The following is a 24,607-nucleotide window of genomic DNA, read 5'->3' on the forward strand; positions in this document are numbered from 1 at the left end:
ACATAGTACATAGCAACTATATAGAGTTGATAAGCCTAAGGCATCAACCTAATGACTGAAATGGCATCAGACCCAACTGGAATAGAACCCAAGGTGAAGCCTAGAAAATCCTACACTATGTAAACACATGCTAGAATCGGAGGGATACAAATGTATTTGTGCTCACATACTGTATATACACTTACATAAAAAATTTCATTTAATCACTGATCATTATGTTCCTCTGAAGGGAATTAATTATAGTGTGTTATATTTTTTCTTCATTCAGTTCATGATAAAATTAAGGTTTTTTGGACTGCCCTGTACAGGGTAACAGCCAGGGGAAGTTGTGAAATAGACATTTGTCACAGGTGTTTCCTCATGTCGTTCCTTTACCCTGAACAACGCCCATAGATCCACATTGTATAAATACTGCAGATCAGAGTAGAAGTCTCTCACGGAAAGAAGGAATTATCCAGGTGTATCTTCTATACAGGTATGTACCGTACGTTGGATGCAATGTATGCCAGTCTGCAATGGGAACAAGGCAATATTACCTGATATATACACTGGTAATTGTAGCGAATCAGGTAATTATTAAAGCTGCATGTGTATTGTGTGAGCTAATTACTTGATAATGTGCCCACTGGTGACAGTAACCTATTACAAGAAAAGGAACCTCTATATTTATAGTAATTACAGTATATGTTTATTCCTTAGTGGTTGACACTATTTGTAATGAGAGCGAGAGTGAGAGAGAAAGAGAGAGAGAGAGAGACAGAGACAGAGACAGGGACAGAGACAGAGAGAGAGACAGAGAGAGAGGCAGAGAGAGAGACAGAGAGAGAGGCAGAGAGAGAGGCAGAGAGAGAGGCAGAGAGAGAGGCAGAGAGAGAGGCAGAGAGAGAGAGACAGCGAGAGAGACAGAGAGAGAGACAGAGAGGTAGGCAGAGAGAGAGGCAGAGAGAGAGACATAGAGAGAGAGAGACAGAGAGAGAGAGAAGACAAAAAAACACACAACACGCTGGGTGCACACAAGCATATGAACATATAATATACTTATCTGTAAGTCCAGGTACTCGCAGCTGGACAAGGAACACAAATCAGTCATAAATAAGTAGAACAACAGGGAATCTGCAGCATTCCCATGTAGAAAAAGGTTTAACCAAAAAATAGGACAGTCATACAGTCTCCAAAACATGCTCTGTTTTGTTGACTGCATGACTGTCCTGTTTTTTTATTAAAACTTTTTCTACATGTGGTTGCTGCAGATTCCATTTTGTTCTATATAATATATATATAATTCTTGTGCACATGTAAATCTGTATATATATATACAGTGGTCGTATAATTAGTTCAAAAGTGTAATTGTTATATTTTGTTGCTGTTCTAATACATTTTTGTTCATGTTATTGATGCCATCTCTATCGTGTCAATAACTCTCAAAACCCAGGGGGTGCATGTGTGGATGTGTATCCTATTGGAACAAATATCTACACATCTATTTCCTTAAGTAATAGTTTTGCCCGTATTATTAGTTTAAAGCTTATAAGCCAGAGATACTTCTATAGATCAGAAAAGGTGAAGGGAAACACAAAATGGATGTGCCCCCTAAAAGAATTCACTTAAATGCACACCATAACAGTGTAAAAATTAGCTTTTAATAAATTTACTTAAAACATATATTACCAAAGTAATGTGTAATGTGAATTAAAAATATATTAAATCAACGCTATCAGGCAACCTTGTCGTCAGTTATAAGTTCATACTATCCCAGTTAACCACTTAATAATGGTGGGATATGGAGGACACAGATTGCTAGGAGTCAGGGTGTTAACCCCTCTGGAGCAACGGTGAGACCCAATAATGGAAGTGTATAGATGTACACAAGTGAGTGGCCAATGGGTTAAATTTGTCCCTGAGGAAGCTCCTTTGCTGGAGGGAAACGCGCGTTGGACGCGCAATGTTGTCAGTCTCCTACTTGGAGCTGTTTTAATGTAGTGTCAGCAGTCTCCTGGCTCTAACTGTGTTGATCCCATTAGTTAGTTATTTATTTAATCCTTTAATTTTATAGTGAGTGTGCCTGCTTTCCTTGCACAGCACTGCCGTGTCTGGCAGGTCTATGCTGCAGTGTATGTACTACCATTATCACTGCATTTGCCAGCTTTATCACTCTAGCACTCTTATTTTAACACACTAAAGTCTCCATTATAGTGCGCAGTGCTGGCTGATCTAGCAAGGTAGCTGGACATTTAACTCATTGGCCACTCACTTGTGTACATCTATACACTTCCATTATTGGGTCTCACCTTTGCTCCAGAGGGGTTAACACCCTGACTCCTAGCAATCTGTGTCCTCCATATCCCACCATTATTAAGTGGTTAACTGGGATAGTATGAACTTATAACTGACGACAAGGTTGCCTGATAGCGTTGATTTAATATATTTTTAATTCACATTACACATTACTTTGGTAATATATGTTTTAAGTAAATTTATTAAAAGCTAATTTTTACACTGTTATTGTGTGCATTTAAGTGAATTCTTTTAGGGGGCACATCCATTTTGTGTTTCCCTTCACCTTTTCTGATTCACTTTTCAGTTCACAGTTTGCACCCATTACTTGATTACCGCATTTATGTATATGACTACTTCATTCAATTAGTATGGTTCTGTGATCACTCCTTATCCCTTTGTTGTTTCTTTATACTTCTATAGATGGATAACTTATGAATGCATCTACATTCTTATGTCTGGATAAGACTAGAAACATATATTTGCTAGTTAATTCTTATAAGCCAGCAATGCTCATATAGATGGATATGTCATAAATACATCTATATTTATATTCCTGAATAAGGCTAGACATTATCAGTAACAATTACCCACAAATCAGTTTCCTCTCTGTATCTGAAACTCTACTCCAAATTTATATTATACCTTTATCTCATTCTAGTAAACTGATCAATCTGGGACGTATAATTAAACATGGAATTTAGATTAACCCTCCTGGTGCTGACATTGGGTGAGTAACTTATTATTTATCTTACCATGTCATTGTATTTTATCACTTCGCACCCCCTTGAGAAAGGTCCTATTTCAGGACTGAAACGTCGGATTGGGTGATTTATCTTTTCTATTCAGATGCCCAATACAGATTTTCATGATTACTGAACCGAGTGCAGTCTTTCTTTACCGGACGAGAGAATGGTAATGTTGTATTTCAATTATTTGCGACTAGCACCTGTCTATATGAACCAGTACATTGAGTGCAAGTTGTGATGTTTGTTTATATATATATATATATATATATATATATATATATATATATATATATATATATATATACACATGAAGGTCAGTCAGCACACTGTAGTAGAAAAGGTTGTAATAGCAGATGCTAGTCCCATAGAGAATAAGTATGATACGAACCAATCCAAAGACCAGTAAAGAGACAGCAGACCGCACGGGGTTAATCCAAAAATCTATATTCACAACATGAAATACACGTAAGCCAACGTTTCGGTCCCACAGAGAGACCTTCCTCAGGGCCGTGCAACCCACAAGTGCAAGTGACCAAACATATATACCCTCACCCATAGTGCAATGCAAACAAAGGGAACCAATCACCAACATGCAATCAGACAAAATATGCAACATAGCTGGGAGGGGGCACGGAGCACAGCTATGTTGCATATTTTGTCTGATTGCATGTTGGTGATTGGTTCCCTTTGTTTGCATTGCACTATGGGTGAGGGTATATATGTTTGGTCACTTGCACTTGTGGGTTGCACGGCCCTGAGGAAGGTCTCTCTGTGGGACCGAAACGTTGGCTTACGTGTATTTCATGTTGTGAATATAGATTTTTGGATTAACCCCGTGCGGTCTGCTGTCTCTTTACTGGTCTTTGGATTGGTTCGTATCATATATATATATATATATATATATATATATATATATATATATATATATATATAATGCTGATACTGTAGTCTTTTATTCACTTACCTCTCTGGAGGTAAAGAGGTTCTCTCATCTTTTCCTTCCATTTGCTGGCCCACAGCAATTACTATACCCACAGAAACCTTTATGACCGGGATTAATACTGAATTACTACTCCTCAGTAGTAATTAGAGAACAAAAGCGCAAATGATAAAAAACGGACAGTTTTATGTGCAGACATACATGACAGAACCATCTCTGATGCGTTTCGTTCCTTGTATTGAACTTTGTTAAAGAGTACTGGTTGAGTCTCCAGGTGATCGCTAAGTACTCCAGATATCTGATAGTTGCAATGACTGTAGGTGTGTCAAGTATACACACTTACAGTATTAGATAAATAGTCTAATCAGATTTTATAACGGAAAAATCATTGAGTATCCTAAAAGAGCAAGATCACATAGAGACCAAGAAATAATACAAACAAGTGCAAAACACAAACATAACATATAACAATGAAAGATTAAAAACAAACTATGTATAATATAACTATCTTCATCCAATGAGAAATGCAAAATAACCAGAAAAAAACTAGAAAGTAACCAGTAAATGGAGTAATGTGTACTTAAAAAAGCAACAAACTTAACTAATACAAAAAACTAAGAATTATTAATGTATATGCATAAATGATTAATTCATAATATATTAAAGTGATAACAATAAAAATGTATATAAAAGAATACCATATGACATCAAACCTATATAATAACTAATGATGATATTCTGCAAAAAAATAATAAATACAATTAAATCTAAAAATAGATACATATATTAAATAAGAAATCCTTATACAGTATATAGGTAAGACAATTAAGTAATAATCCCCTCAGAACAGGGCATTACTGGCCAATAATGCCCTGGCTGGAAGAGTTGAAGGCCCGAGGCTAAATGTACGCTTATTTAATAAATAATAGACACTTTTGTACAGTTAAATAGATTTTATTATTAAAATAAAATGGTAAATACATGAAACCACCTCTATATACTCTTACACTGCAGATATCTATAGCCACACACTTCCGCCCCCTCTGTGTACACACACACACACAGCAGCACACACACACACACACACACACACACACACACACACACACACACACACACACACACACACACACACACACACACACACACACACACACACACACACACACACACACACACACACACACACCAGCACTACACTCACACAAACTGCTGCTACACATACAACAGCACAACACACACACTGCAGCCATAATAAAAAATGCAGCCACTTACTAAACTTTGCACTCTCCCCCCCAGCTCTACACACAACACAGCACCTCTGCACCTCTACAACTCCCCCCCCCCCCCACACACACACACACAACACTGCACCTCTATACACAACACACTTACTTCTTTGCAGTCTCTTACCCCCCCCCCCCCCTATTCAACTGAATCTGCTCATAAAATCTCAGTCAGCTCGGAGCGGGAGGAGTCAAACCGTGGCTGATACTTTTTGACCAATCCCCTGCCATGTCTCAGAGCTTTTACATCATTCAAACCAATCCCCTGCCCTGTCTCAGCTGTTCTGAAAGCTGATTGGCTGGAAATAAACAGGTTGAAAACTGCATTTTGCAAGCTGCTGAAATTCAGGGCATTACTGTGGATAATGCCCGGAATTTTAACCAATCAGAGAGCAGGGTTTTCAATAATGCCCTAAAGTTTACTGTTTTAGCCTATAATATCCAATAAACATCTGAAATATAGACTTGTATGTAAACAGGACTAGTTGAACTTGGTTAGTATCTCAGAAATCAGCTGGTCTCCAGAGCTAAAATTAACACAGTTCCGCTCTGGAGACCCCCTGCTTCCCACTTAAAATATGAAAAAAACCCTATGAGGAAAAATATCTATAACACACTTATTTTTTACAAACCATAATTTAGCAAATTGTCAGAGGGATAAAGCAAAATGGAAGCCTACAGTAAAAGATAAGAAATGCATCCAAAGTATATATAGCCAACGTGATAATCTCCAGCAGTGATTAAATCAGTGCCTCAGACAGATTGCTGCAGTACTACAATGTGATTACATACTGTATGGATCCCAATGTAATCTCTAGTTTTGGTTCTGTATAAAATGTAACATTTCCATGTTTGCACATTTGATGCTGTGAGGCAGGCAGCAGACATGGATCCTAACACTCCTATTAGCTAACACCTGGCGGTTTAATTGGCCCACATAAGAGTTTAGGTAAAATAGTGCGAGATTCAGAAACTAATACATGGTATTGTTATATGAAATAATTGGTTGTTTTTACTCCCTATGACTAACCTCCATATTGCTTTGTGATATGAACAAAGTGTGATGTATTGTATTGTATTGTATGTCTTTATTTATACAGCGCCATTAATGTACATAGCACTTCACAGTAGTAATACATGTGGTAATCAAATAAATAACAGATAATATAAATAACAGATCACGTTCTGATTTGAAATTCAACTGAACGGCGATTAAATATAAAAAACATTACAGCTATTCCTGCAGATTGATACAATGTAATTTGAAACGTATATATGTTGTAGCTTAATACTATTTGTGTCACTGCACTGGGACTTCACTGCATGTAACTGCCATTTACTCCATGCTGACTGCCAATACTAAGAGATTTATTTTCAACACTCCTCCTACGTATAACAGAAAAGACCCAGTGATTGGCCTAGCTTTATCAGTCAGGTAAGAACCTGTGACAATGTTCTTTGCCTTTGGTTTTAAACTGTAGAGCAGGTTTTCACCTGATAGGTAAATACTAATGCACCGTGTCCACTCTTACAGATATACATTATGCAGAACAATAGCTACTAAACACTTCAGTGCTTCTGTCAAACAGTATTGAAATGGTTGATATTAATATTTATAAATCTAATAATAAGTGTAGGATGCAGACACAAATGCACAAAGATTTACAACATTAATTGCAAACATTTCTCCTGTTTTGCAGGTCTGCCATTCCTGCCGGTGAGTGGACAACCAAGTAAGCATATACTGTATAGTGAATAAGTGTATTTACACAATACCAATGCTGCAAATACTAGAATTCATGTGTGTCATGGGAGAGGGGGTTTGGCCCGGTATTAAAGGGGTTACACCCCATTTGGCCACCCCCTGCTCTCACCTGGGAGACGAGAGGTTAACTGGAATGATGTCCAGTACTGTAGTTATGCCCCTGCTTCAGCACCAATTGTGTATCCCCCTGTGAATATGTATTTTTCCCATTCCAGTGTCTGCACCAACATTTACACTGGGACCTATGCAGGAGGGAAAGGATTTATGTTAATTTTGTGTTTATGGCCCTTTGTCCCTTTTCCCGCCTTTGCAGGCTCCATTTTGCAGTCTCTCCATAGGTCGCCATTACAGCCCATGTAACCCCTATGGAGATTCCGGCGATTTGGGCCCATTCTCAGAGAAGACGTGCAGGTGGCACAGAGAGGAGGAGCGGCGGTTCCCCATTGTAAGTTAATGGATTCATTAATTTCAATGGGGATTCCTCGACGCCGACCTCCAGGAACAAGTTGGCAGCCATCCAAACCTGCAGACCGCACAAGCGAATACAATATCTAAAAAATAGCTTTTGATCACACTAGTTCAAGTTCAAATACAATTGGCGTGGGAAACTTAGTTTCTAGGGCACCCAGGAATAAAATTATTTTTGCCCCTAGACCCTAGTAAACCCCACACTCGACCACCACCGGGTCCGAGAATTAAGGACCCATGTAAAGGGTCGGGCTCGCCACGAGGGTCGCGTCATTTCATTTAATGATAGCGGAGGTCCCATTGAATCCTATTGCGGCGCTGGCCCATGCATTTCCTATGGAGGCGCCTGCCATATTGATTCTAAAGGAGGAAAGCTGCATGGCTTTGAAACGGCTAAGTCCGAAAGTGTGTAAAGGTAAAACCCATATCCCCAGTTCTGTGAGTACCAGAGGGCTGGGATTTTGGTAGCATGTAGTCACTGCTTCGGCATGACTGCAAGGCAATTTCCAGCCCTCTCTGATCAACCAGTTGGAGTGTGGGTAAATGTGAAAAATAAGGTTTTCCCATTGACTTTAATGGCGGAGTTGCTCCATTGAAAGCCTATAGTGGCGGAGCCCATTGATTTCAATGGAAGAGTGAAACGCAGTGATTTCTTTTAGCTTATAGCGGAGAATCCTGCATTAAAGTAAATAGGGGATTTCAACTTGTTTTTTGTATCTCCGGTTCTGGGGGTCATGGAAGGCTGATATTTGGCCACTATGGCAAGGGTCCTCCAGCAAGAGGACCTGGCAAATTTCAACCCGCTCAGACCCACAGAACATATTATTGTAATATGTGTAGATATTAAAGAATATACTGTTTTGCAAGGTTGGTATAAAAGCCCGGGAAAGTTACAGGCTCTGCTTTATGTTAATGTTCAGGAGGGCGACTCTTTGTCAACAACAGCCCCCCTGATCAAAGACTTGACCACTCTGATTGTCTTCAATAGGGAGGAGAAACGCAGAGCCTGAGTGGTCTGTAAGTGCCATAATGCACACTTACAGACAAAAGGTTTTCCTGACTAGATACAAGTCTGGTAGACTTTCAGGCACCCAAGGTTAGGGTATGGGGCTGAAAATCCATATAAATGAGTGTAAGCCCTATACCCAGTGTCTTTTGTGATGTCTTCATTTGTTTATTTATTTTATCTATTTATAAAATATTTTATCAGGAAGTAATACATTGAGAGTTACCTCTCGTTTTCAAGTATGTCCTGGGCACAGAGTAAAACAAATAATACATGGTTACAAGTACAGTTACATAAATGAACAACGTATACATTATATACAAGACATTGCGTGCACAGTTAAAGAAAATATATATTATGAGCGTATGAAACAATTACAGACCAGATTAAAGTGTGAGACAGCCTTAGATTTGAAAGAACTTAAGCTGGTGGTGGATATGAGAGTCTCTGGTAGGTTGTTCCAGTTTTGGGGTGCACGGAAGGAGAAGGAGGAACGTCCGGATACTTTGTTGAGTCTTGGGACCATGAATAGTCTTTTGGAGTCTGATCTCAGGTGAATGGTGCTGCGTGTGGTAGGGGTGAGGAGCTTGTTCAGGTAGCAGGGTAGCTTGCCCAGTATTGCTGAATGAATTGCCAATCCTGTACCTGATTGCTTCATTGTCCAACCCCTAAGTAAGTGCTATTTCTTGTCTGTTATTTGTATCATCTTGTGTGTTCTCCTTCTTTAAGGAATAAACTATCTTTATTATATCTAAGTCCTGTTCAATTCAACCTAGATTTTTGGTGTATATTATATCCTATCACAAGTTAGTGTGACAGGCTATATTTACTGGTGGCATCGGCGGGATTGAATTTAACCTGTATTACAGTTTACTGCGGGACTCTGTAATACAGTTGGAACTTGGGTGAATTGCGAGTTCCTAAGGCTAATGATATTGAACACACAGTGTACAACATATAACTCAAGACATGGCACCACCTCATTGTTCCCCTACTGCTGCGACACACTTTATTCGAGCAAATACCCAGTATGTACCTGGCAGATACCTGGAATGCGCCGCTCCTCACCTCAGACAAGCCCCGTTGCGTTTGCCTTCCCAGCCATGGTTCATGCCTGGCTGACGAGCGGCTGATCTGTTAAATGATAATGATTAGGATTTAATAGGCTGCAATGCTTCGCGTGTCTACCAGATAGCATAAATTCATGAATTGTAATGCAGTATATATATATATATATACTGTGCAGTATTGCAGTCAGCGGGAATAAAATGCTTCAATCTCTGCCTGGAAAATAACGCAATGCACTCGGGCAGAAAACAGTCACAAACCTCAATACACCCGAGTATACCCGAATTCGTGGGACTATCCGAGCTCGAATAAAGTGTGTCGCTAGTGTACTTGTGAGAAGCATTGCCCCCGGAACGCAAGTGCCAGCCATCCGTGTGACTGGACGCGGGCACCGAGACTGGAGGAATGTCTCAAGTCTGAGCGGGAACCTGCAGCCGGTAGAGCTGAGAAAGAGGCAGCGATCGGAGAACATGAAACCCGGCCGGCTGAGCTACGATCCACAACTGGAGCCGCTGTAACCACCAAACTGTCCTGAGAGCAGGGAATGGACCCATCTCCGGGACGGCAGAGTCTTGCGGAGGGAGCGGGTGATCTCCGAATCCACGAGAGGATTGCCGCCGGAGGGGCATTAGCTGTTGTGGCGACCAGTCCATTTACCCCTGAAATGCTAGCAGTGATTACTCGGTGGAGCGATCGGAGCACCCCGGAGGAGTGGACACAGTTCCTGGCTTTGGCACTGAATGGACCCGCTTACCCCCTCCATGAGCCCGACGCTCGAGCAACTCCGCTCTGGACTCAGCAGCCTCTTGCGCGAGGGGGTCCACCGGTGGCGGAGAAGCTCCGGAATGAGCTCGGTGCTCAAGCAACTCCGCTCTAGACTCAGCAGCCTCTTGCAGAAAGGAGTCCGCCGGTGGCGGAGAAGTTCCGGAACGAGCCTAGCGCTCAGACAACTCTGCCTCTGATTCAGCAGCCTCTTGCGGGTGGTAATCCACCGGCGGTGGAGAAGTTCCGGAAGAAGCGGCTGTGTTATCACTGCAACAAAGCGGGACACATCAAAGCCCGATGCCCGGACCGTGCGCGGTCGGGTGAAGGAGCCCCTCAGGACCAGCGCTCCCGAGCTGCGGACAAGTTGACCCATTTAGTGGCATCCTCCGATGGCTCCCACCTAGCCGGGGCGACAACCCTTCGCAGGACGTTCCCTGGAGATTCTGGCCAGGCAGAATCGGCAACAGCGGCGGAGAGCGGCGGCCATCCATCCGATCCTGGTGAAGAACAGCGAGCAGTGGCTGGAGCAGATCTTTTCCGGCCATCAGCAGCGGTGCTCGGCAAGCGATCGGCTGGCTACCGCAATGTGCTGTTGTCCCCCTGGCCCGACCTGATATGGTCCGGACAGTGGAAGTGCTCCCAGGATGCGGAATGCAGGCGGCAGAGGAGACGCTGCGATTCCGGCAAGATGCTGGAGCCGATTTGGTTTGGGGGGAGGGTCAGGGGTGCAGCAGGTGGGTGTTGTGCTGGGTTTTGAGGAGTCAACGCTCTTCAGCCACGACTGGAGCCCCACAATCTAGATCGGCGACCCTGTGCCGAAGCCGGGTGCTGTTGCGGCAGACACCCGGAGCTCGCACGTAGCGGCGGCGGCAGCGGCAGCGGAAGAGCCGCGATTCCGGCAAAGTGCTGGAGCCCTTTCTGAGTTGGGGGAGGGACAGGGTGTGCAGTAGGGGGTTATTTTTTCGGGTTTGAAAGGAGCCGAGTTTCTCGTCAAGGACCTGGGACCCATGTCCTGCACTATTTTCCCTGTGCCGAACCCAGGAGCTGTTGCTGCAGTTGCCCATAGCTCACCGGCCAAGATAGCGCCGGCAGCGGCCACTCCAGTCCCCCTGCAATCGGGACCTACGAAAGCTGCGGGGACCAGCGAGGTAAGCCAGACCAAGTCGCAGACTGACCTGACTTATTGTTGCCTATAACTGTACCCTGTTATTCCCCTGTAGGAGTGACCGGTGGGTGGCAGGTGATAGGGCTACCAGGGGAGGGGAAGGAAGGGCAGCTGGTAGGGCAGGTAGGGGGCCCTCAGTTAAGAGCCCCACTGTTGCAGCCTTGCTATGGGCTGGAGGTATCAGGGGTTGTGGCAAAGTTAGACCACCCCAGGGTTACCTACCAGCCAGGAGCTAAGGCGGGTGCATCCACAACAGCAACCCTGAGCTCGTCTCCGGTAATGGGGGCACAGCTTCATGGAGAGGTGCTAGCCCCGTTAGAACCCAGCTCTAGGGTAGGATTGCCTGGGAAAGGGTTAGGTGGGCCAGTGGGAACCGGAGAGGAAAGGCAGCCAGTGAGCCAGCTAGATTTCCCCATTACCCTGGCAGAGCATCGGGGTCTCTCGGTTTAGAGCCCTACTGTTGTCGCCTGGCTATGGGCTGGAGGCATCAGGGGCAGTGACAAAGTTAGACCACCCCCTAGGATACCTGCCAGCCAGGAGCCAAGGCAGGTGCTTCTGCACCGGTGCCCCATGGCTCCTCTCTGGTAATGGGGAGGCAGTGTCAGGCAGATGGCCTCACTCAGGTGTCCTTAGTATCCAGGTTAGGAATAGCCAGGGAGAAGCGGAGTGAGGGAAGGCTGCAGGTAGGTAGCCAGCACGAGGTCTCAGTAGCAGAAGATGGGCTAGTGGTAGCCAGGGAGGAAAAGCAGCAGGTATGGCAGCTAGAGTTCCCAATTACCCTGGCAGAGCCTCAGGGGGTCTCTCAGATCAGCAACCCCCTGTTGCAGCCTGGCTATGGGTTGGAGGTATCATGGGCAGTGGCAAGCGTGTGCCACCCCAGGGATACGTGCCAGCCAAGAGCTAAGGCGGTTGCCTTTGAAGAGATGCCCCTGAACTCATCCCTGGTAAGGGGGAGACAAGCTCAAGGAGGTAGTTGCACTCAGGTAGTCCCTGTGTCTAGGTTAGGATTGCCTAGGGGGGAGCAGAGTGAAGGTGGGCTGCACTGAGGTAGGCAGCAGGAGTCATCAGCAGTGGCTATGTATGAAGCGCTTATTCCTATTATGTTACATGTGTTACTGCCATAATGCGCTAGTGTTCTGGCCCTTGTTTCTATTTTCTCCCTGTCATGTGACTGCTGTCACTACTCTTCACTATGTTGTTACAAATGTAAGGCCTCGTTCAGGGTGCTGGCTTCGGGGGCAGGGCGTGCTGACGTGCGTGCTGCCGTGAGCAACAAAGTATTCAATTTGAATACTTGTTGTCAGGGTAGCTACTGGCCTGCCTCCGAAGCCAGGAGTTGCCGCTGACGACAGCTTCAGTAAACGAAAATTTCGTTTCTTGGAGCTGAAGCAGTGTCACAGGGACCAAGGCAGCCAATGAAATCATTCTTCAGAATGATTTCATGACTGCAGCTTGGATACTTTACCCTGCGTCTGTAGCCCCGCCCCCTCCCCAACGCTGAAAAGTTTGCTGGGGGATAATCACATGTCGCCCAGCAAACTCCCAGTACTGCCTCCCGCACGCCCCCCCTCCGAGTCCTCAGCTGGCTCCCTGAACGAGCCCTAACGGTCCTCCTTGGCTTCTGAGCCTGTTGTGTTGGCAATTCCCCTCTGCGAGTTGGGCTGCTCCTCCTCTCCTTGCTAGCTGAGCAGTCCTTGCATTATTTCCTGCTTGTACAGGCAAGCATGTTTCCCTTTAGAACCAGCAGCCCTGTGAGTAACCACCCCTCTCACTGTTTCCCAGAACAAGGCATTGCTTTTTTACCTTTCTCTCACAAATGTTACCTTCAAGCTATTTTATGCTTTCCGTTTACCAACTCCAATAAAGTTACAGAAAATAGAAGGACTCTGTGTGCATTTAACAGGATGAGTTTGACTGCCTGATCCAACTCATGTTCTACAGTGTGCCTGGGCCAGAACAGCAAAGTACATGGATTTTGCAATATAAATAAATATACACGACAAATCCTACAAAACAGCATATCAATCCGACATATAAATCCTATGTAGCGGGTATTCCCCCACCCAATCGCATATAGTCTGTGCGCGGGGAACCTAATGTTCCAGGTGTGGTGCTTTACCTGTTAGGCTCACAGGAGGCCTAAACCTCCACCATGGGGAGCCTGGGGCACGTATATAAATAATAGGAGTAACCTGGTAGTCGGTGCAGCGCCTCCACCTGCGATGGCTCCCACCAGATGGGGAGAGGTTCGTCGCAGGACAATATGTATATATTTCACACACAGCATGTAAAACAACCAATGACTTTACTAGTGCAAATGTACTTGTGCAAATGATCAACAAGTGTCCCTCCCTAGAGGAGACACTAACTAATGCGTCTCGCAGGACGCTCCCACCTCCACCGAGTGATCCCACCCCGTGTCCAGTACCCACACGCAATGTTCCCACCTCCCAAGGGAGATATGTATGTGTTACTGCGCAGCCACTATGTCCTGTATGAATATGTAACAACAAAGAAAAGGCAGCGCTAATGGATAACTACTAAAACATGGCCAGCAGCCTGGGATATAAAACTGACACCCTAGGTCAGATACAGAAGGAAGAAAAAAGTTATACTGGCGGCCGAGCTGAGTCTCATTTGGCCGCCACCGCAATGCGCGGGAAGACACGGCTTGTTTTTTATTTCATGCAGCGTGCCGCGCGTCACTGATTCGCAGTCACGCGGTACAGGGTGCATCCGCGCGTGGCGCGCGTGCCCAGGGCTCCCCGAAGGTGGAGCAGAGTAACGGGGGGATGTAGGAAGGCAGAGGGGGACCCGGGGGACCCGGAGAAGACAGAGAAGAGAGAGCGAGGGGAGAGGAACGACCGGAGCAGATCCGGCTGGGTGCGGCCAAGTTCGGCGCCAGCACAAAAACAGCCGTGGGACAAGCCGGGTGAGTGTTAGACTCAGCTTGGCCGCAGCAGTATCTATGGTGCTTGGCCCAAAATGGATAACTGTATAAAGAAATATTATACAACCAGATGGAAGGCGGTATCCACTTGGACTCTCCTCATGAAGACGATCAATCATGTAAAAGATATAAAAACAAACATATTATAATACAGTAACTAACAAACATGCAACACTACTAACAAATAATGGACAAACGATTGCTGAGACAAAACAAATGACTGATTTAAATAAAAAGCATTTAATACAAAAACTAAATGAACAAATAAAAATATATCACTAAAAAGAAAGGGTCACACATGCGCTCCAACAATGGTAAGACTGTCCGCTTACCAGACACTAAAGAGTAGAAGGCAGTGGATAAATCCTCCTGGGCAAAAAGGAGTCCTTTTGGATATATGAGCTCCAAACGCTTATGCTGCTCGGTCTTAATATTGAGTTAATGAGGTGAGTCCAAGTGAATACCACCTTCCATCTGGTTGTATAATATTTCTTTATACATTTATCCATTTTGGGCCAAGCGCCATAGATATAACTTTTTTCTTCCTGTATGAATATGGTATAGTTGGTGCACTTGGTGATGGTTACCTGCCGAGCACTCCAGTGCCCAGGCCTGCCAAGGGGCATTCAAAAAAGGATCCGAAGACTACTGAATACAGGAACTTCCGTCCGGGGCGATCCCACCCGGATGGCTGCTGCCGCAGCAGCGGAGGACAGAGCCCAAACCTCTGGATGGACGCGCAGCATCCGCTGTGTCCCTAACTTACTCTGGATAATAAGGGGCAGGGTCCCTAACCTGGGGCCTGTCCCTACAACACTCAAAGCTACTTGTGGCTCAGGGCTATCTGGGGCCTAGGGGGTCCTGGCCTAGTGCAGAGAGTCACTGACTCTTGCACCTTACATCCTTCCCCTAGCTGCTCCTGACGCTGACTAACGTGCTCAAACCCCGCGAAAAGTATCAATTCTCCTCTCCAGGGAGATGCTGTAGCCCTATTGCCTCCCTGGGGTTATAAGGTGCGCTCCTGAGGCTCATGGGACATGTAGTCCCTGCTGTGAGCCCTCCTCTGATTGGCCAGCGTTCGCGCACGTCTCCTGCGCATGCGCAAATTTACCTGCTGGCCACTGCACCAAGATCTTCACTGCGCATAGGCAAACACATAGAAGATGGCGGCGCCCTGCCACCCTGCTTCGGAAGCGCCGGGAGCCCTCGAAACGCGGTCGCGGCCCTAGCAACCGGCCGCACGCGTCCCCGACAACCCCCCCGGAGCAGGATCCTGACCGCCCCCATTCTTGCGACCGGCCGACAGGACCGCCATTGGGCTCGGCGGCACCTACGATCGCCAGCAAGGTGAGGGAGGTTGACAGACAGAGGGGGACCTGGCTACATCTACAAAACAAACACAGAAATCCCAGAATACCTTGTGTGTCCACCGATTAACATGTATCAAGCTTAATCTGATGTATTTTCTTCTGTGTTTGTATGTCCTGCTTGAGAACGTTCATTGAAACATTATGTGATTTACTAAAGAAAAAATGCTAGTCTCATAGACGTAGTCCCATTATAAGTCGTTAGCTTCATTTGAGTGCAGACTGCTAGATATTTTACTAGCTTTAATGGAATAGTATTCATTCAAAGTAATATATATATATATGGCTGTGTCACATAAAGTGTAGGTCTCTGAGTTGAATTCTTCTATTAATTTCACTCCAATTGCAACATATCTTATATCTAATTAACAACTACTTGGTATGTCTCTCTGAGTTGATTAGGCAAACCTCCCTTAATTGTTAGTCACGTTAATGTGTTCAGAATATTTAAAGACAGTCTATCTTGGCTGTGCCATATGGCTGTGTCACATATAAAGTGTCTGTAGAGATAATTTTTTATACATACCTAAGATTTGCTTTCCTTCCAGTTTTGTCTTATCTGGGCGGAGGGTTGTCATCCATACCCGGACACCTCATCCTCATCGCTGTGTTTTCCGTACTTCTTACAGTGTGTTAGTGATCACAGAGTGTGGCCCTGCCAGTCCCAGCACGTGCCAATCACTTTAATTCACCCCCTCATGTGAAACACTCTGTGTCCTGGGTTGTTTCTGATCTAAGCTAAATCTAACGGAGAACGTATGTAACATCAATACAACAATGTACGGTTAATGTCCTGCTTGCATGCCCAGAGCGCCCCCTTTATTTTAGGGAAATGAAGACATTCACTTTTTAAGAATATCTACTCATACTTAAGAGAGGAACTTACTAATGTCTGCCTGCTACAAAACTGGTGCAGTCAACAGCAGCAGATTTTGCACTTTGGATCTTCCGATTTCATATTTTCATCCTCAATTTGTGTGAAAAAGGAGGAGTGTCCTGTCAGCAAAGGTAATACTAATTACTACTAATAGGAAAATGTAAACTGGGTCAAACACAAGTATTTACACAAGTATTTCAGTCTAGACCCACAATGACAAGGTGACTGGTGGTACCTGTGACCCATTCAGTCTTTCTCATCTTATCTCCTTCTCTTCAAATGAGGCCTGTATTACATTGCAAAGCAATACATCTTCATGGTTTATTCACTAAAGGGTGATAGCCTCAATGGCTCAAACATAATTAGCCATGAAATAGAATTGTTGTTCAAAATCAATACTGGTTTCCAGTCTTTTGCTAAAGGTGAAAGAAAGAATCTCCTATCACCTTTAAATAAAAAAATGAAAGATTTTTTAATCTGTCCCAGTTTTGGTCACAACATTGTGTGTTTTTGTTTTTTTCTTTAGCATTTTCACAAGGTGTTTTCTAAGCTTTACAGGGCTAAAGAAACAAAAACAATCAGCTTTATAGGGTGAGGGGGGAGAGGAGAAGGGGGAGAGAGAGGGGGAGGGGGAGAGGAGGAGGGGGAGAGAGAGGGGCAGAGAGAGAGGATGGGAGGGAGAGAGAGGGGGAGAGAGGGAGGATGGGAAGGAAATAGAGGGGGAGAGAGAGGGGGGGGAAGGGAGGAAGGGAGGGAAATAGAGGGGGAGGGAGAGGGAGAGAATTATTTCCTGTGTCTCTCTCCACGTGTTGTACAGTATATATGGGGATTCTCTTTTGTATCCGCAAATTTATTTCGGGCGGTTTCAATCCGTGCGGATTCATCAAAAACAGCAATTGGATACAATCCGTGGATTCAGCAATCCATTGATGAACTCTCAAGAATCCACCTACGGATTGCTGAATCCGTGGATTGGATCTACAAATCCATCCACGTTTGCGGAATCCACGGAGTGTATTGGTAATAATAATAAAAAATGCACAAAAAGCAAAACGCCCTTTTTGCGATTGATCTGCTGAAATCTGCATCTCAAAGGAATCGACCGATCCTCTGCAGATCCAAATTAACCAAAACAATTTGCCCATCGCTACTCATTACATTCATCATCATTAAATGTCAACTATTACGTATACGCCTGCGATTGTGCACACGTGTGTGTGTGTGTGTGTGTGTGTGTGTGCATGTGTGTGTGTGTCCCATAGTTTTCTCACTCACCTCCCTGCAGAGCACCAAAAATGTGCACACACACAAACAGTTACACTACACCCCAACTACACTGCCACCACCAGGATTGATTTAAGGGTTTACACCTCAGTCCTCGGTCCCCCTTAGACTAGGAAATATGTCATTAAAATAAGAACCCAATTTAGCAAACGGTGTCAGAAAATACAGCCAGTGTCTTCAAAAGGTAATAGCTAACAGGTTTAAAGACATTACGTATTACATTTTAGATGTAACATTAGAAAAGGAGTGCAGTGCTTATTACAGAAATGTATTTTACAAAAACATATAGTACTGTACATAGATTCAGCCGGGTAACAAAATAAAAAGAAATACAATAGAAAATGTAATACATTACCAGCGCATAATACAGTTAGATCTTTCAAGAGGCCATTAAGTAGAGAAAATTAAATCCATGTGTATCAAGTACACACCTGCAAGTGAATCTCCTGAAGGATTCCAAAGCCACACTTTTTAAAGTCCAGACCTTGCATCTGTGACATAGAACAGATGCCTGGACCAGCTTGTGTGTGTGTGTGTGTGTGTGTGTGTGTGTGTGTGTGTGTGTGTGTGTGTGTGTGTGTGTGTGTGTGTGTGTGTGTGTGTGTGTGTGTGTGTGTGTGTGTGTGTGTCTTATCGTTCATTTATCAGTCTGTCTTCCATGTGACTCTTTTAGTCCTGGATTCTTCGATTAAAAGGAATTATTTATTTTCTGTTTAATCCGAGAAGTATCAAATACCCCTTAACCCTTTCCCTGTCACCAGCAGAGTAATGATACCCACTTCCTTGTATTCAGATGTATATGAATAAAATTATTTATCACTGGAAAGACTCTCATTACTTTCTGTGGGATTCCTTTTCCTTGATAAATATGGCTCTGTTTTCACTGTCTTTGCCCTATTTTGCAGCTAGGAGTCTTTAGTATATAGACCCTCTTCTATTGATGGAAGAAACCTTACCGTCCAATCAAGTGAATGGACCAATAAGGTGTCTTGTGGCACTGGAGGGGACAGTCCCTAATGGAATCGCACAGCTAAGTAACTACAGTATAGCCCTTACTGTACTACAGGCCCCTCTAGTATTGGAGGGCATGGGAAGACTTTCCGATAGATAAATGCTCTGTATCGTGTTTCCAATGAGTGAATTTATAGTGTGTCTAACACTTCCTTTGTATTAACACTTAGGTTGCGCACAGAACAGGTATTATAACAAGTGTGGGACCGCATGCCCTTTGACTTGTGATAATTACCGACAACCCCCAGTTTGTACCAAAGAATGCAAGGAAGGATGCTTCTGTAATGACGGATTTGTCCTGCTTCATGACGGCTCCCCTATTTGTGTGGACAAGAACCAGTGTCCTGTTTGCAAAGGTAATGACTGGTGCAGGTTTGTATTATTTAGATGGTATCATGGTCCTAAAGGTCCATAGGAAGGGATTTATTGGAGAACATTCTATAGGTGTAAATGCGGAGCAGGGTCCATGCAGCCTGTCAAGGTTCCAATGTGACACATGTTTCCCTCTATATGCTGTGCATGTATAGTGTCAGGATGTAGTGTCAGGGCTCAGTACCACTGTGCTGGTATTCACCACACGGTATGTAAGAGCTCAGTGCACAAATAGGTCCTCATGCAGTAAACGGCGATAAACCACGTATCGCCAGCTTATCGCGAAAACAGCCTACTGCTATTCAGTAAACCCCGATAAGTGCAAAAATTGTCTGTTTTTTTTTGCCGATCAAAACAAATCGCCAACCGCGCGGCGATAAGAAACTTTTCGCCTTCCAGCGCCAGCTTTTCAAACTCACAGCCGGCGCCTCCAATAAAATAATTCAGTGAATATATTCTGACCAAATGAAGAGTCCAATCATGGATATCAAACAGTCCTGAGAGGGATCTTGAAGGAGTCTCACAGCACAGACAAACAGACATAAAAGATAAAAAAGAGAAAAGAAAAAATCATAGTGTAACCCTAATATATAGCCATAAAAATTCAGACACATCGAAAGAACAACTAAATAGCTATTACAATTTAATAAAATAGTGCAAATGAATATAAAAAGACAAACAATTGCCTGTTAGGCTTGGGACATAGGCAGAACAAGTTCATCCAGTAGGGGTAAAATTAGAATTATACTTACAGCAAAGCTGAAAATATTAAGCCCATAGAACAGATCTCCTTCCTCCCCAGGTGTGGGAACCTCTGCGGGGGACGCCACACAAGTCCTCCAGAGCTCTGTGCTGCTGAGACAAGCACCGCTCCCGCGGTCACAGACCCGCTGGTCACGCGGTGAGCTGATGATGTCACTACACAGCGCTAAAGCACAAAAGTGTCCTGGAAGCCGATAAAGCTCCTGGCATTCAGAGGAAGAGAATCTTAGCTGATCAAAGCTCTAAGGGGGATGAGTCCAAGTCCTCAAGCACAAATAAAACCACCCTACGCGTTTCATGACAGAGGTCACTTCATCAGGGGCATGATGGGTAATACAGCATACAAACATATATACTCTCATCGCTAATTAGAACCAATAATTGAATAATTGCATGATAAAAATTGTATGATATGAAAAAAAACAATCAAAATTATTTTTAATGGTGAATGAATGTACTAAATACTAACACTTAAAGAAAATACAATGGGTAAAAAAATACATATACAGTATTGACATAATGAAACAATAAATGAACAAACAAGCAAATAACAGAGACCTCATAGAACCTATCAGAGCTAAAAACACCCATCCAGAAGGAGCAATGCCCAAGTGAATCAATCGCAATTTAAGCCAGTGATACCTTAAGTGTGCTTGGTTGGAAAATTCGGCTAAGACAAAAACCCAACCACTCAAACTGCCAGTGTCAGCAGCAATCAGCAAAATGTATCAAAATTGTACATAAGTATATTACACATAGTAATTATTATTTAGTCTATTCAACCAAAAAAGCTCCAAGGTCAAAGTCGATGTTAAGACCATTGGGGGATCCTGTTTTTTGCTCATATCCAATATGACTCACGTTTGCTAATCCCATTTATTCTATCTCCTCCTCTCCAATTACCTGGATAAGTTTCAATTGCTCGACAAATATGGCCTTTAGGGTTCTGTTGGTGGTGAACTAGGAAATGGTGTGACACACTATGAGTACTAAGACCTCTCCTAATATTATACACATGCTCATAGATGCGCCTCTGGTACGATCTCCCCATGCGGCCAACATATTGTAGCCCACAGGGACATTGTAGCAGATAAAACACTGTGAGACTTCATTCAAGATCCCTCTTAGAACTGTTTGATATCCGTGACTGGACTCTTCATTTGGTCAGAATATATTCACTGAATTATTTTATTGGAGGTGCCGGCTGTTTGTTTTTTTATTGTTAAGTTTGTTTTGATTTGTGTTGGTAATTTTTTGCCTAGGCAGATGAAACAAAGGGGTTAACCGGCGCCAAAGAGGGTAAATACCAGTCCTGTTGTGACAGTCCAAATACAGTCCTTGGGATGATGAATGGTGATGATTCTCACCTCAGCAGTGCATATGTGAAAAAAGAGAAAGAGAAATAATAGTGCAGTAAATCAACACAGGGGGGGGGGGGTGATCACAGATATTGACAAAAAACAACAAACAAGACATACAAACATATAACACTAGCACGGCCTAAATATTAATAAAAAGCATATTTATTGATGTGGAAATGTGCATAAACCGCATCCGGAGGGGTAAAATTGCAACCCTACTCACAAAATGCTGGAAAGGTACAGGCAGATCTGCTGTATGCAGCTGGGCTCTCAAGATGGCGACCGGAGCACTTGTGCTGGCGTCCACACGTGACTAGGAAGCCAGGCAGATGACTCAGATGACGAGGCCTCTGGGCGGACGTGACGTCACCCCCGTTGTGTATTCTCCACCGGCTCACAGGACTCCAGTCCTCCAGTCCTCATCAGCAGCCGCAATATCGCCGTACCTCGGTTCAAAACACTAGTTGGAGACTGCAGAGTTTCTCCTTTGGAACTGCAGACTTCACCACACTGGAACACTCTAAAAACTTGAAACTTCCCGACGCGTTTCGTACGCATGCGCGTACTTCTTCAAGGGATGTGCTTGTCTGATAGTCTCTATGGTATATATACCCTCAGTCCAAAGTCCTGGTTGGTTAATTGGATAAGTGGTATTAACCAAAATTAGGGCTAATAGACAACAGCACATAAACAATGGCCTATGCTAATCAACATACATAACAAACATACAACATTAATTGGGATAACAGAAAAGAGAAAAAAACCGTTAAAAACATTTAAAAAGACATTAAAAATATAAACAGTGGCAGAACAAAGAATTAATGACTTAAAAATAAGTGATTATAAAAAGGCTTTGAGTTCAAAGTCGATATTCATTCCCTTAGGGGAGAGGGTTTTAAGTTCATATATCCAGTAAGCCTCGCGTATACTGGCCTGCTGGAGTCTACTCCCCCCTCTAGGATTAACATCAACCTGCTCAATTGCCTGACAGATAAGACCCTTGGGATTCTTATCATGGTACAGAGAAAAATGATGTGAGACACTATGTGTCACTAAGCCCCTTCTGATATTGTAAATATGCTCATAGACACGTCTCTGAAAGGTTCTCCCTGTTCTGCCCACATATTGCAAGCCACAAGGGCATTGCAATAAATATATAACATATGTGGAGTGGCAGTTAATGAAATTATATATAGGGTAACTCCTATTAGTAACATTAGATGTAAATTTTTTTGAATTTTTACTAAATGAACATGCTACGCATTTTACACAGGTGAAGAAACCTTTTAGATTCCCTCCTAGTTTCTGCTTTCTTTGGTTCACCGGACAACTGGGGGCTAGTTTAGATTTTAAGTTATTAGCCCTGGAAAATATAATATTGGCTTTTTTTGGGAGGATATCTGCCAATACTTCATCTTGTAATAAAATAGGCCAATATTTATTTATAATTTGTTTAATTTTTGGCGCCATTTCATTATATTGAGTGATGAACGCTACCTGGTTGTGACGTGTATTTATTGTTTCCTTCTTTTTAACCTCATATTGAAGTAAAGTGTCCCTATTGATCTCATTGACCTGATTAAAAGCCTCATTTAATTCAAACTCTTTGTATTTTCTATTAATGAATTTATGTTTTAGATCTTCTGCTTGTTTTTTAAAAATCTCGTCTTCTGAACAGTTACGTTTAAGACGTACCAGTTGTCCCTTTGGAATATTTCGCAGCCACTGCGGATTATGGTGACTATCCGCGCGCACATAGTTATTTGCCTGCACAGGCTTAAAAAAGGTTTTTGTGTGCAATATGTCATCTTTGACATATATGTGGAGGTCCAAAAAATCGATGTGTTCAGTACTAAAACTACATGTGAATTTTAAATTAAGGTGATTGTGATTTAAATAAGTGCAAAAATCATTTAAAGAATCCTGAGTGCCTGACCAAATGAAAATCACATCATCAATGTAGCGCCGCCAGAGCACCAGGCTCGCTCTTAGAGGACAGTTGTTCCAAATGAACTCCTCCTCCCAACTGTCCATGAATAAGTTGGCATAACTAGGAGCGAACCTCGTGCCCATGGCGGTACCACATTTCTGAATGTAATAGTGAGAATTAAAGGTGAAATAATTATGTGTTAAAATAAACCAAATACTCTCCATCAAAAAATCCCTCTTGGTGCGTGAATAGCCACTGGAGTGTTCCAGTTTGCGAGACACGGCCTGGCATCCTTGATGATGGTCAATAACTGTGTACAAGGATGTTACATCAGCCGTGGCTAGAATGTATCCTTGCTGCCATTTAAGATCTTTTAGAATTTGTAGCGTATGTGTCGTGTCTCGCAAATAGGACCTGCCACCAGTGACTACCGGTTGAAGATGGTGATCTATAAATTGTGAAAGATTTGAAGTGAGGGAAGAAATACCAGAAATAATAGGTCTCCCTGGAGGTGCAGTTAAATTTTTGTGAATTTTAGGTATAAAATAAAATAACGGTGTGCGTGGAAACTGAACAGACAGAAATTTGAACTCATCCTCACATAATGCCCCACTATTTACACCAGAAGTCAACAATTCTCCCAGTTCGGCTTTGAAATGTACCAAAGGGTCACTGTTAAGGGGGAGGTATGTGGTCTCATCTCCCAGTAATCTCATGGACTCTTTTAGATAATACTCTTTGTCCATGACCACAATACCCCCACCCTTATCAGCCGATTTAATAACAATCGAGTCATTATTCTCTAGATTTTGGACTGCCTCTTTTTCTTTAATATTAAAATTATCTTTTTTGATTTTGTATGTTCTACATGAGTTCTCTAGATCTATGCTGACCATTTCTACAAAGGAGCTTACTAGATGTCCTTGTGCGAACTTTGGATAGAACGTGGATGCTTTTTTAAAAGTTTTTTCTTGAGGATCAGCAGTACTGCGTACCTCTTGGATGGGATTGGTTTGGTTAGTAATTTTATCCCTAGCAAAATATTTTTTCAGGGCGAGTTTGCGGGCAAATTTGTGAACATCTATGTAGAGATTAAAACTATTTGGTCCACAGACTGGAGCAAACTTAAGTCCTTTATTGAGTACTTTTTTCTCAATGTCGGTGAGCTGGTACTGACTTATATTAAAGATATTCGGATACTCTTTTG

At 43.3% G+C, this 24,607-nt stretch overlaps 1 long non-coding RNA gene across 2 annotated transcripts in view; it reads left to right on the forward strand.

The window, feature by feature from the left end:
- The first annotated feature begins 332 nt into the window (after positions 1-332).
- Positions 333-24,607, forward strand: part of LOC142497834 (uncharacterized) — a 130,768-nt gene continuing 106,493 nt past the window's right edge. The window contains exon 1 of one of the 2 annotated variants that reach the window (XR_012802334.1): positions 333-475. This is a non-coding gene — a long non-coding RNA (uncharacterized LOC142497834). The remainder of the gene's footprint in view (positions 476-24,607) is intronic. The other variant, XR_012802333.1, reaches the window with a different exon arrangement.

Source organism: Ascaphus truei, chromosome 6, assembly GCF_040206685.1.
Source record: "Ascaphus truei isolate aAscTru1 chromosome 6, aAscTru1.hap1, whole genome shotgun sequence".
In the NCBI taxonomy this organism is placed as follows: Eukaryota; Metazoa; Chordata; class Amphibia; order Anura; family Ascaphidae; genus Ascaphus; species Ascaphus truei.